This window comes from Arachis ipaensis, chromosome B9 (assembly GCF_059453495.1).
Source record: "Arachis ipaensis isolate K30076 ecotype BB chromosome B9, ASM5945349v1, whole genome shotgun sequence".
NCBI lineage: Eukaryota > Viridiplantae > Streptophyta > Magnoliopsida > Fabales > Fabaceae > Arachis > Arachis ipaensis.
Genome location: NC_142444.1, coordinates 18,758,246 through 18,773,553, shown reverse-complemented (window position 1 = coordinate 18,773,553; position 15,308 = coordinate 18,758,246). Strand labels below are relative to the sequence as shown.

The window sequence follows — 15,308 nt, the reverse complement described above, 5'->3', positions numbered from 1 at the left end:
AAAAATAAAAATACTATTTATATACCAAAATCTGCTATTAAAATTAATCATCAATATATTTGTATTGTGTATAAATACATGTGTGATTTAATTTATTTTCAATGTCTATTTATATTCTAACATGTATTTTATACGGAAAAGTATAGGTAAACAATGAAAATATTAAACAATGTAAACAATAGATATATCGGATGTTCATTTTACTAGTGTACGGATAGTTATTTTAATATTAAAATTTAGAGGGTTAATTTGAAGGTGTAATATGTTTTTATTTGATTGGTAGTTGTTCATATTATTCAATAAAGTCATTGTCCCCCTAGCATTAAAAAATTTGGTAACCAAAATTTTTCAGCCATAATCAGCTAAAACTTTCCATATTTTACTTCATTTATATCACTTAATAACAGTTTTATTTTTTACTTCACTCTCTTATCATTCTACTTATCACCGTTCATTCTACTTATCACCGTTCTTATCAAATCTGCTAATTAATGACATTAATTAGAAAATCATATCTCTTTTTATTAGGCACTATTGTAATCAATACTTAATATTTCTTTTTATAATTTAATTTGTATATATAAAAATACAATAAAGATTAATAATAATTATATTTAAGAACGGTAATTATAATATCAATTACATTAAATAATTGCAATTAATTCTTTGTCCGTTATGGTATTTATCATCAATTATTGGAGATATGAAACATGAAACCTATCCTAATATATACTTTATGTTAATTCAATCATATTCATTCAAAAATCACAAGAATAACACCATTGCAAGCACAATAGTGTATAAGCCAAGAAATTTTACAAGAAATTGTTTTTATCATTGTAATTTGTATGACAATTGATTTCGACTTTAATACAGTACCTATGGCAGAAGGTGCTGAAAAATTTGTACAACAGACGGACCCACTCAATGATTAATATATTTTTACAATTAATATTATTCAATTTTAAACTATATTTTATTATGTAGTTCAAATTATTTTACATATATACTAATAAATCATGATTCAAAATATTTTAATATTTTATTTTTGAAGACATTATACATTTAAATCAACGTATAATTTTTTAAATCACTGTCTTTGATAATTTAAAAATTTATTTCATGTTTTTCAAAGTGAAAATGATTTATTTTAATTCACATATATTTCTAAATTTTACTATAATTAGATTTAAAAAAAAATATCAAATACGTAAATTAATTTATTCAATTGACAAATTTATTCATAACATCCACAAGTTCATACACATAACATCCATAATTAAATAAGATACACATAACATCCAAAATTTTATATTAATAACATCCATAATTTCATACTCATAACATTCATAATTTCATACATATAATATTTATAATTAACAAATTTTTACAATTAATATTACCAAATTTTAAACTGTGTCTTGTTATATATTTCAAATTATCTTACATGTACACCAAAGGGTCATAATTTTAATATTTTTTTACTATTCATATGTATACTTATTTATTGATTTTAATACGACGAGTTAATACTTATTTTTTAAAATTTATTTTTTAATTTTAATTTTTTTTATTTTATAATAGCCTATATGTAAAATATGAGTTGTATATCAGAAGTTGTTAAATTCTCTAATTTAACATCCATATTTTTATACGTATAATATTTATAATTATATATATATAATATCCATAATCAATAAATTGGTGTTAATTTATTATTATTTATTATTTTATTTTCCAGATCATGAACCAACAATTTTAGATATTTTTTATTTTTAATAAATAAAAATTGATCAAATTTAAAATATTTTATTTTTTATAAAATGTATCGAGGTGATTTGAGTTTTTTTTTAATTAAAAATATAAAAATTTGAAATTTTTATTTGGAAGAAAAAAATTATACAATTATAAATACATGTAATAATAATGAAGGAGAAATTTTTGCAATCTGATTCACATTAAATTTGGAATTAACTTTTTGTATAATTAAATAAGGAAAGATAATTAATAATAGAAAGAAATTAATTGCGTCAATTAAATTAGGAGAGTGATTCACACTCTCTTATCAACGCAAATACTATTAGTCATATACCTTTATTTATTATCTATAATATTTTGGTTACGTAACATTGATAGTTGAATTTAGTGTACACTTAACATAACTCTTATTAAATTAAACTCTTTCGTTTAAAGTTTAAGATATCACGTTTAGCATATGGATTTTTTTCAAAAAATAAACCATTGGAACTCTATAGGATGCTACAAGAACACTTTCGGTCGTTGATTTATACTTGTCACTTGGTCTATAAATAGCACAAAACATTCCTTTGCATCGTCACAAGCAACCAGCTTCTTCCAATATAAGAGTTTTGTCTAAATTGAAGAAAGAACAATTTGGAAAGATGTCATTTCTCTTCAACAAGGGTCAAAAGATCAAGGGGACTGTGGTCTTGGACTTCAACACCATATCGTCCATCCCCGACGCCGGCGTTTCTGAAGCCGTCGGCGGCTTCTTTGGCGCTGCCACTGACATTATTGGTAACACAGTCGATAATGTCACTTCCGTCTTCAGCCACGAGCCACCAAATTTCTCTTAAGTTGATCAGTGCTACCAAGACTGATGGTGTGTTAATGTCTTTCTCATCATTTCTTTGATGAAATAAATAATCTAAAAAAATAAATAATTCTTTTGAAAACATTATTTTTTGTTTTTTTGTTTTTCACGTTAGGAGCGCAAACAAACAAAGTTCAATATCATTGCAAATTCTTAGTTTATTATAATTTTTTGAGAACACTATAAATAAGTCTCTGATGTCAATAAACAGAAGCCACATAAGTTATTCAATCCTAGATTTAGGAGTTTTTTGATTGAATTTTTAATATTTTTTTTGAGTTATTTTTTTTATTAAAAAGATTTGGTAAAAGTAATTTTATGTTTAAATATTTCATATAAAATTTTTTTTATTTATTAATTATGTTCGAATATAATAATATAAAAATATTTATTTATTATATAAAAAATATTTTTTAAGAATTTTTTTTAAAAAAATGTGTAAATTATAGATTCTCAATATTTTTTATTTTTTAGTATTTTTATTTTTAGTGTTTTTTCTTTTTTTTTCTACATGTAAATAGTCTCTCTGTAGACATGATGCATGACAGAGTTCAATGATGTTATTTAATTCATGTAGTCGACTCCACCTAGTGGGACAATGCTTGTTATTGTTGTTGTTTGTAGTGTTTTTATTTTTACTATTAAAAATTTATCAAACACGATAAAAAATATTTTTTTTCATTAACAATTTAATGTGACCCAAACAAATACTTAAACTATTTCCAGAGGACTTTATATGTTTTATTTCCATTTACAAAAATAAAAATTTATTTATTATTTTCTCCGTTTTTTTTTTTCAGAAAACGGAAATGGAAAAATTGGAAAGGAAACTTATGTAGAGAATAATCTTCGAACCTTGCCCACATTGGGAGCAAGGCAAGAAGCATACGATATTTATTTTGAATATGATGCTGAGTTTGGAATTCCAGCAGCATTTTATCTCAAAAACTACATGCAAACTGAGTTCTTCCTCGTTAGTGTGACTCATGAAGACATCCCAAACCATGGAAGCATTTACTTTGTTTGCAACTCATGGGTCTACAACTTCAAAAATTACAAAAAGGACCGCATCGATCTTCTTTGCTAATGAAGTAAGTAGCCTTTCTACAAGGGTTAAAACTGTTGTCTATCTTTATTTTTTTTTTTTAATAATGCTAAAGAACTAACATTATAACATCAATTTCAGTTAATATTATAATAGAAGATTGTCAAAAAAATATAGTATAAAGTCCATTATTTTTTTTTTGAGTTTTAATTTTGAATGTTTTTTCTAATTGAGTTTTGAATTTTTTTCTTATATTAAATATTGGCTACAATATTGGTTATACAATGTAAATTTCTAAGAATTTTTAAAAATTTGTAAACAACAAATCAGTTTTTCTTTACATTACTTTATAGATTTAACAAAATAACAAAATATTAAAAATCTTACATCCATTAAGGATATAATTTTGCGGTGTTTATTATTATTGAGACAATTGTTATCTCTCTGGCTCTCTAGAATTAGCTTTTAATAAACTCTTACCTTTGGAACTAACTATTAGCTAATAGGATTGAGTTGAGTTAATAGACTTATTCTTTCTTTCTTTCTTTTTTTTTCCGTCAGGAGTTAATAGACTTATTCAATTCTAATACTTCACCACAAATGAATGTTTTATATCGGGCTTTTTCATTTAACAAAAAAAAAAATCCGACTTGTGTAATCATTGATTCTTTATGTGAATTGTACATGTTTTAAAAATTTGGCCAGCAATCCATTTTGGTTAGCAACAAACCGTTAAATAAAACTCAGATTCACGACGGATTAGTCTTTGATCTATCAGGTTTGAGGTTACCGTAAAAAAAAAAAATTTGGTCGCCAACAAAATATAAGTAAATTAATCTAGTTAACTTAGAAACAAAATACAGTAATAATAAAAAATAAAAAATAAATGTCATATTAAAAAAAAACATAAATAATAATTTTTTATTTAAATAAAAAATCTTTATATGGCCCGTAGTATTCGTGGCATATCAATGGCAAAAAATAATTATCTATTTTAAACGATTTTTTTAGGTCACGCTGTTTGATTGAAGTTATTAAATCTATACCTGAAAATTCAGGTGTAATAAATTTAATATGAGGCTGATAGCTTAAAGTTATTTAATGACAATTTAGTCAAATCTATTAAATCATTTAACATTTGAATTCTCACCGTATGAAAAAAATAATAAAATTGAATATACTACATTTCAGGTTTATCTGCCAAGTGCAACTCCAAGTGCACTAGTAAAATACAGAAACGAAGAACTGGAAAATTTAAGAGGAGATGGAACAGGAGAACGCAAAGAAGCAGATAGAATCTATGATTATGATGTCTACAATGATTTGGCCTTGCTCGCCCCATTCTTGGAGGATCTTCCGAATATCCTTACCCTCGCAGGGGGTAGAACTGGAAGAACAAAGACAAAAAAAGGTTAGCAATGTTTATTTTTTATTATTATTATTATTATCTAAATTTCTTGAAAATACATATATAATATTTGATTTTTTCACGCTTTTAATTTTTTGAGGACATTTTATCTTTTTAATTTTTTTAAAATATTTTTATTCATAATTGAATTTTAAATTTAATTTTGATATATATTAACATTATAAAATATCATCACATCTGTATTTTTTAGATGATTATTAATATAATTAATATAAAAAATTATTTTTGATGACATAATTTACATGATTAAAAATACATATAAAATAATTTTAACATTAAAATTGAATAAATTTTTTTTATAATTTTCTATTTTATTAACGGCTTCTGTTTAAAAAATTGCTTTCGTGGTAAAATTAATAAAAAATAATATATATTACTAAGCTTGTTGGTTTTTAAAACAGATTTTGTCTCATTTTTACTTAACTTTCAGGTAATGTAACTTTTTCATTAAAAATGGTATTGACTCAGAACCAATTGAGAAAGAAACCTGGATGAGTAAAGTTTAACTACATTAATTTTCAAAGTCATTGGATTTAACTTGGATTTTATATTGAATTTTGAATATCACATGCTGCTGCTGTTTTTTTGGTTTTATGCACTGCAGATAGTACTGCTACATAAATAAATTATTTTGATAATTAAAATTTAATCAAGTTAATCGAATAATTTAATAATTTAAAGATGAATAATCATAAATTTTAGTTAAAAAAACATTAAAAAAATTAATTAAACTTAATTATAAAAATAATTTATTCATCTAATTTACTCTTTTAACCCTATTAATTCACATTATTCACACATTATTCAAAAATCTTGTTGATTACTTATACTTTTTCATTAATTAATTAATGACATATATTTCATAACAAATCCATATATAAATAGCTTCTTTTTCTTACTCAATTAAGAAAACAAAATATTGATACATGTAATGTAATGTAACAGGCGCTTGAAGGGAACAAATTATTCATATTAGATTACCATGATGCATTCATGCCATACTTGAGGAAGATAAACGGGCTTAAGACTTCAAAGGCTTATGCAACAAGGACAATCCTGTTCTTGAAAAATGATGGAACATTGACACCATTGGCCATTGAATTAAGTGTGCCACACCCTGGCGGGGACACATTTGGTGCTGTTAGCAGAGTTGTCTTGCCTGCTAAAGAAGGTGCTGAAGGTACTATTTGGCTTCTTGCCAAGGCTTATGTCGTCGTCAATGACTCATGTTATCATCAACTCATGAGCCACTGGTATAACTCTCTTTTTCTTTTTTCAAATTTCACTAATTTATATTCTTATTTGAGTAATCATTCCTAATTTCTTTTTCTTTTCATGTTACGAATTAAAGGTTGAATACTCATGCTGCAATGGAGCCATTTATCATTGCAACATACAGGCATCTTAGTGTGCTCCATCCAATTCACAAGCTTCTAGAACCTCACTACCGCGACACCATGAATATCAATGGACTTGCAAGATAGTCCTTGATTAATGCAGGTGGTATGATTGAGCAATCATTCTTTCCTGGAGCATTTTCTGTGGAGATGTCTTCTAAAGTTTACAAGAATTGGGTTTTCCCTGATCAAGCTTTGCCTGCTGGTAATCATAATCTTTATATACTTTGGAATTATGTTATTACACAGCTAGTGAAAGATAATATCTTCATGTGAAGATAATAACTAAGAACTACTAGATTGTTTGACGTATTTGACTAAACTGTTTAGCATAACACAATTTTTTATCTTGATTCAGGGGATTGGCAGTTGAGGATCCATCGGCCACCCATGGCGTTCACCTCGTGATCGAGGACTACCCTTATGCAGTGGATGGACTGGAGATATGGGATGCTATCAAGACATGGGTCCAAGACTATGTCTCCTTGTACTACGCTTCAGATAATGAAGTCACAAAAGACACTGAACTCCAAAAATGGTGGAAGGAAGCTGTAGAGAGGGGTCATGAAGACCTGAAAGACAAGCCATGGTGGCCAAAACTGCAAACTCTTGAAGACTTGGTTCAGTCATGCAGCATTATTATATGGATCGGTTCGGCCCTTCATGCAGCTGTTAATTTTGGACAATATCCTTATGGCGGCTTCATCCTGAACCGGCCAACAATTAGCAGAAGATTCTTACCGAAACTCGAAAGCGAGGAGTATCAAGAGTTGGTTACAAACCCTCAGAAAGCTTACTTGAGAACAATTACAGGGAAATTGGAGGCCCTGGTGGACCTTTCTGTGATTGAGAATTTGAGATATTGTCAAGGCATGCTTCTGATGAGGTGTATCTTGGGCAGAGAGACAATCCGAACTGGACATCGGATTCGAGGGCGATACAAGCCTTCAAGAAGTTTGGAAACAAGTTGGCGGATATGGAGGCGAAAATCGAGCAGAGGAACAAAGAGCCAAGCCTTAGAAACAGAATTGGACCAGTTCATATGCCATGCACTCTGCTCCTTCCTACCAGTGATGAAGGCCTTACTTTCAGAGGCATTCCAAACAGTATCTCTATCTAAAATCAGTGCCTGCGTGTTCCTTTGCAGCTTGTTACTTTTCTAATAATCCGAGATGCAAGTTTATTATGCATTTCTTCGTGGTATTGTCATGTGCATTTTGAGTAATCCTGTGTTGTATTTAGTGATTTCAGATAGCATTGTGCTTGGATGTGTGTCATCACTTTGCTCCCTTCTTAGCTATGACTATGGGGATTCATATTATTGCACCTTTCAGTAAAAGATATGCTTGTTTATAAGCCATAATTAGCGAGATAAAAAAAAAATTCTAAACTTATTTAGCAGTCAATGTACGCAAGTTAGACATAGTTGCTATGAATAAATGCTTAATTTGCTGCTAAGGCCTAGCTCAACTGGTTTAACTATATACTTTTTAATATGCTTCATAAGTGATACTTAAAATTGGGGAGTTGTCCAATCCATTTGACAAAAAAAAAAATACTTAATTTAAACATTTTTATGAAATACCAATTAATAAGAGGAAGCTAATTACAGTTAGCCTATGAAAATGGTGTAAATATAAAAAAAAAACACTTTAATAGGGGCACCTCTCCCTCTCCTCTATATTTCTCTCCTTGTTGGTGTACACAAGTTTTTTTTTTTTTCCAAAAAATACATAAATTTTGTTATAGTAAATACATAAATATTTTAAATGTAAATACACTAAAAAACATAAAAAGTAAACACAAAAATTTGAAGAGAAATATAAAAAAAATATAGAAAACATTTTACGACCAATTAGAAAGACAATGAGAAGAAATAATAAATTATTTATGTAAATTTTAATATTTTTTACGCTGACAAAAATCTAGTTATAAAATTAAAAGCAGTGTAAGAATCTATTTAAAAAAAATATAAGGACCTAAGTATAAATTTAATAACACTATAGAGACGAATAATTGAACGTAATAATTATCCAAAAAAAATAGAAAATGTAATTGTTCAGATATAACTTTATTTGATATGAATCTTAGAAAGACAATAAAAAAAATTACTATTTTTTTCCATAAATATTTAGATTACTAACAAAATTATTTATTAAAAAACAAAATTAATATAGTACCACTAAAGATGATTTCATTTGATAAAAATACTTAAAAATTAAATTTTTAAAGAGAGTGATGGGACATGTATTATAAAATTTTTTGCAATAAAATAGGTAGCAACAATCATTCGGAGTTGGAGGAGCGTTGTTTCATATGATGTGATATTAGGTCGTGTCACTGTAACAATGTAATCCTCTAATCAATGACCTATAAAGTGTTGAATCTTCATATGATGGACCACATGTGGATGTTAGTTTTACAAAAGTAATCATAGATGTAGTCACAGATTTAAAATGTTGCATTTTTGCCTTTGCAAGTAGTTCAGTAATATATTTACATTGATTTAGGGAAATAATATTGTCACTGTTGTATACAGCTTTTATCCTTAAAAAGTAGTTTAAATTTTAAACAAAAAAGTTGAATTTAATTGCTTAACAATGTTTAGAATTTTTTCCTCACCACTACCTGTTATAAGCATATTATCCACATATATTAAAATATATGTGATTGATGATTTGATATTGCTGTGACCTTGGTGAATGGGAAAGGATCAAATTTGGCAGATTGAAAGCCATATTTTCTAACAGTAAGAGTAAAATACCATGCTCTAGGTACCTACTTCAACCCGTAAATAGCTTTATTTAATTTGCATATAAGATGAGGATTAGAGTAAAACCTGGTGGTTAGGCCATATAAATGGTTTCAGTAAGCAGACCATTAAAAAAAGCATTATAAAAATTATATTGCCAAATCTTTCAGCCTTTATAGAGAACTAAAGTTAACACTATCTGTATGGTTACTGATTTGATGACAAAAAAAAACACCTGATTATAATTAATACCAGCAGATTGAGTGTAGCATTTTGCTATAAGTCTGGTTTTATGCCTAACAATCTCACCTTTGAGTTTTTCTTGAGTACAAAAATTCATTCACTACAATAAAAACATTGAATATCATTGAATTTATCATCGGATTTCGCGTCGAAGGTTAGTGGCGGGTTTGTGTTTTCTGATGGTAAATTTGTCGATAATAATTAGAGGAAAAAAAAATTGGCGAGATCATTACCGTCGAATTTAGGAACAAAAAAATCCAACAGAAAGGTAATTAAATGAAACGCGCCGTTTTGGTCACAGGATGTGCATTATGACAAATTTTTTCAACAGTAAATCCGCCGATAAAATTGACCCTAAATTTGAATTTGTGAACTCTTCCCCTCCATTGCTACAACATCATTGTTAGAATATAATTAGGATCAATTAGTATAGTTTATATTTATATAGCATATCTATATATTAATTGTAGGATTCTATGCTTTTATTACTTTAATTCTTTTAGCACCTATAAATACTCCTTGTATATTATACGTTTGATTAGACCGAAATATACACAAAACACTTTCTTTAGTTTGGTCTCTTGTTTCTAACATGGTATCAGAGCCATGGTATCCTCCTTGAAGAGGATAGGTTGTTTTCCTTGTGGTGAAATCACCGTAGATTTTGTATTTTTTTTATGTCATTCTTCTTCTTCTTTTGTCACTCCTTCGATGCTTTTTCACCTCACCGACTAGCCTATTTTGAGTTGAATGATCAAACACCGTTGTCATCCGCTGCTTACCTATTCTCATGAAGAAATCATATAGTTTTCGCTCTCTTTCGAGAGTTCCATCAGTTCTGTCTGCGTTCTATCGTGGCAGTTCCATCTGCTTTCTCTCGTGACAGTTTCGTTCGTCTGCGTTTTCTCGTAGTAATTCCGTCTGCGTTCGTCTGTGTTTCCTTGTGGCAGTTTCGTCTGTATTTCTTTTCGACAGTTCCCTCTGCACTTCCTTCAATGAGCATTATTTAGTATATCTGAATATTTATTATAGGAGATTACGTTTTTATCATTACGATTTTCTTAGTACGTATAAATACCCTTTTATATTGTATCAGACAACTTGAATAAACAACTTGAATACACTCAGTAATACACAAATCCTTTCTCCAGTTTAGTCTCTTATTTCTAACAATCATTAACCTCACTTCTCTCTCCTTTCTCTTTCTCTCTTGCCGTCAGCCCCATCGCTATCATTCACTGCCGTTTCGCCATCATCTGTAGCTTCCCACGACTCCAGCCATCGTCGCCGTCGAGGAGCGTCCACCTAGAGCTTGTTTCTTCCCTGCGATTTGCTGCCTCCATTGTTCACTGCGCCACCGCTTGCCTCAGTTAGCTGCAATGCTAGTCTTCCTCTTTTGTCCAAATATATCTACTTCCTTTTCTTCTTTTAATTATTTTTAACATTGTTGGCATTTGCTAAACTCTAATCCTACACTTCTCTGCCACCGTGTTTATTACATTAACAGCTTCAAAAATATTTCTGACAAGAAAGTTTCATAGTTGACATAGTATTTTTCCATAGCCAATTTAATGTCTTTCTGTTTTGAGTTTTGTTGTTTCAACAAATAGAGTTCCAAAAATTTTTGTACTTTTTTATTTATATTGAAGATGATGAGTACAATATTAATTTTTACCAAATTAAGATTTTGTAGTATCCATATGCTACTATTAATAATATTAAGAGCTGGAAAAATTTATATTTGATCTTGATATAACTTCAAAAATCAGTTTTAATTTTTAATATATTTTTACCTTTATTATGTTTAATATTTCCTTTGTTTTGATTATAAAAATTCTGTATGTTGAACTACTATGTGGCTCTATATTATCATATTTAGATTTTTTCTTTTTTGTAGTACTTTTGTGCAATAGAATGATTGTCAAAGATAAATTGATAGTAAGTACGGGTCATTGAAAGAATTGATTACTTTACCTTTTATACTTCTTAATTAGAACAGTGATAATTGAGAAAAGATGGATTACCTTGTTTTTTAATTAATTCAACATGATTAATATTTAAAAAACTGTCACGTGAGTACTTTTACTCTCAATACTTATGGAGGACAATTGGCTCCTTTATATTTGTATTGTTATATTTGAATATTTCAGGAGCAACTACTGTAGACTTTTAATTGTGAGCATTCAGTACTAGACTAGTAGAGGTTGGGCATTTACTGATGTTAATTGTGGTGGGAGTATTGCTATGCTTCTCATTTTACGGTGATAATTTATTTATTTATTTTCTTGCCACCCAATGAAATATTCATTGTAAATAATTTTTTATTGGAATTCGTGTTCATTATAGTCTGTTATAGTCAGTTTCAGTTGTTGAAAGGAGGAAAGTAAACTGATTAATATTTCTGGAAAGGTTATAACAGAAAGTACAGAAAATGTCTTTTGGGACAACGGAGAATATATGATGTCAATGAATTTTGTAGTTGTGCTAAATATTTAGTAATTATTATTTATTTATTTATAATACCTTTTCCTTATACGTGTACTGATGAATCTATAAAAGAATAATTGTATAATCTCCTCAGGTGGTAAGTGAAAAGGTTGATAGGGAGTGTCTTTGTATGATCGGAGGTTCTACTGGTGGGTATATCACTTTAGTTGCTCTTGCTTTTAAAGACACTTTTAAGGTTATGGCTTCTTTATATGGTGTGAGTGCTTTTGAAACTTTAATCAAACTTTTGTCATGCATAGTTAAATTTAGGGTTAAGTACGATTTTAGTCCTTAACGTAGAGGTCGAAAATTTATTTTGTATTCGGCCTTTTTTCGCTATAAAATGATCCAGAAAGTTTCAATTTGTTTTAAAATCGCCATTTTTATCAAATTTTTTATTTTTATTACCAAATTATCCCTAACTAAAAAATTATAAAATAAAATAAAAATGAAAAAAAAAAAAAAAAGGAAACGACGAGGGGAGAGAAAGAGAATCAAGGGATGGGGGGAGAAAGAGATCGAGTTGGGGGTTGGGGAGGGGAAGGTAGCGCCACCGCGCCGCCGCCTGTGATGGAGAGTGTGGAATATCCACGCCGCTGTCGTCGCCGCTGCTTCTTCGCCGTTCTCGTTGCAATTCGCGGTGTCGCCACCACTGCCGCAGCCCTTTCCATGCGATCCGCCACCACCACCGCATCTCTCTTCCTCTTGCGATTTGCAGTTCACCGCCACAGCCCCTCCTCCCTCACCACCACCACAACACTTTTCACTTTTTTTCTTTAACTTTTCTATTTTTGCTTCTGTTTCTGATTTTGCTTTTGTTGTTGCTTTGATTTCATTATCCATTGTTATTGTTGTTGTTGTTTTTCTAGTTGTTGTTTCATTGTTGTTTCACTACTTCTGCATGCTGGCTTCTGCATTCTGCTTCTGTTTTTACATTTTGGGGAAGATGGAGGAAGGGTATTTTCATTGGAAGGATGATTTTTAAATAAACTGAAACCTTTGGGATCATTTTGTAGCGAAAAAAAGGCTGGGGACAAAATAAATTTTCAGCCTCTACGTTAGGGACCAAAATCGTATTTAACCCTTAAATTTATATCTATTCACTATGATAATCTTTAGTGATTAGTTATTATAGTTCTTTTAACTTAAAAAAACATCTTAGTGATACAGTTTTTAAGAGATTTTTTTTCTTTTCTTGTACTCCTCTCCCTGTTTTAGAAGCATTTTAAATTTAATTTTCTAATTAATTAAATTTTTTTAATTTTTTAGTTTTAATAATAAACTTTGATATTTGAATTTGTTTGTTAACTTTTAACTAAAAATTATAAATAAATTATTATAAAAAAAATTATAAAACTTGTTAGTTCAGAAATTATTAAATTTAAATATTTAAAATTATATATTAAATTTTCGAATATTTTTTTTAAAAAAATAAAATTTAATTTTACCGTTGGATTAACTGTCGGTTAAATCCGTCGGTAAACAAGTTCTAAAATTTCGCTAATTAAAAATTTATATCTGCCGGTAATTAGCGATGGACGAAAAAATCTATCGATAAACAGTTACAGGCGAGGTTTATACCGTCAGATTTATTCCGCTGCTAAATCTGACAATAAATCTAGCATGTAGTGATTTGCAACCAAAAATTTTCTCATTATGTGGAGCTTCAACTAGAGACCAAGTCTTATGATGAACTAGAGCACGATACTTTACAAGCATTGCATTTTTCCACTAATTAGATTGCAAAGCAGCAGAGATGGTTTTAGGCAAAATTAAATTTTTAATGGGAGTTATAACTTTTGATTGGAAGGTTTTGAGTTTGATAGATCCAGTTTTGGTGCGAGTAAGCATTGGATGTGTGTTGTGAGAGGAAATTGGTGAGGGTGTAAGTGTAGGAATGTGTGGGGAATTATTTAGATCAACAGAATTGGATGGAAGAGTAATTTCTTCTAAACTTTCAGTAGTTGTAGAAGAAGATTTGGGAGTAAGTTCAGATAGAGTTGAGGAGGAGATAGTAGTGTTAGGTTCTATGATGGATGGAGGGATGGTTGAGATCTAAGAAAGAAAATCTGAAGCATTATTGTGAGTATTCTTTGAGTTACATAATTAGAAAGAGGAAATAAATTCATATAAGGAAAAGTATTTTCATCAAAAACTATATTTCGAGATATAATGACTTTACCATCTTTACACAAGCATTTGTATCCTTTTTTATTCATAGAATATCCAATAAAAATGCATGGTTCAGACCTTAATTGTAATTTGTGTTCATTATAAGGTCGAAGATAAGGGTAGCATAGGCAACCAAAGATTCTAAGAAAAGAGTAGTGAGGGAATTGATGAAATAGAATCTCATGGGGTGATTGATTATAAAGGACAGGAGGCATAAAGGCTATTGCAAGTAATGCTAGTCCTATTTCTACTAGATGCCTATTTTTGTGCTCAACCAACCCATTTTGCTAAGGTGTGCAAGGACAGCCTAACAATAAAAGATACCATCAGTGGATAGAAATTCAGAAAAGGCATGAGACATATTCACGAACATTATCTGTATGTAAGCATTTTAAAGGATAACCTATTTGCAATTCCATAGAGGCTTTGTATTGTTTAAAACATGTTAGAATATGTGATTTATTGGTCAAAAAATATATGCTTGTATGTCTAGAATAGACATCTATAAAGTAAACGTAGTATCTAAAGCCATTATTAGAGATGATGGGTGCTGGTCCCAATACATCTGAAACGACTAATTGTAGAGGATGATCATATACAGTTTGAGAAGTAGGAAAATGAAATTGATGTGATTTAGGGTGTGTTTGGAAAACTCGTTGGAAGGGAAGAAGTACGTTTAGACTTCTTGAAAGCTTCAATTTTTGGTTTGGCAAATTTTTTTTTTCATGAACGCATAAGTGATTTTGCTACCAAAACCAACGTTTACAAGAAGCAACTATTTTTAGCTTCTGCGTTTTCCTAACGAGCTTTTAGCCATGGATATTAACCATTTATTTATCTTTTACCAACTTTATCCTTCATATATGTTATTATATTATTTATAAAATTCTTATTATTTCAATTTATATGAGCTTTATTTTTTTATTATTTATTTTTTTATTTTTTCAACTATTTGTTTGATATTATACACTTTTATAATTGTGATTTTTGTGTATTATGTTTGTTATTATTTTTTTATAATATGATTTATTGATTCTATTAGGTAAAATAAATTAAAAAAAATTAACTATAAATAATAATAATAATAATAGTAAAACATTATAGCATACTAAAAAAGAGTACTAAAAATACTAAAAATATACTATATAAAAAGATCATAAAAAATTTTC

The 15,308-nt window shown here is 28.9% G+C and overlaps 1 pseudogene across 1 annotated transcript; it reads left to right on the top strand.

Moving 5' to 3' along the window:
- The first annotated feature begins 2,352 nt into the window (after positions 1-2,352).
- On the top strand, positions 2,353-7,881 carry LOC107615070 (linoleate 9S-lipoxygenase 1-like; annotated as a pseudogene). The gene is made up of 8 exons (XR_015899591.1): positions 2,353-2,623; positions 3,415-3,705; positions 4,851-5,070; positions 5,693-5,700; positions 5,974-6,341; positions 6,440-6,690; positions 6,745-6,757; positions 6,844-7,881. The product of XR_015899591.1 is annotated as a linoleate 9S-lipoxygenase 1-like (transcript).
- Positions 7,882-15,308: the final 7,427 nt, after the last annotated feature.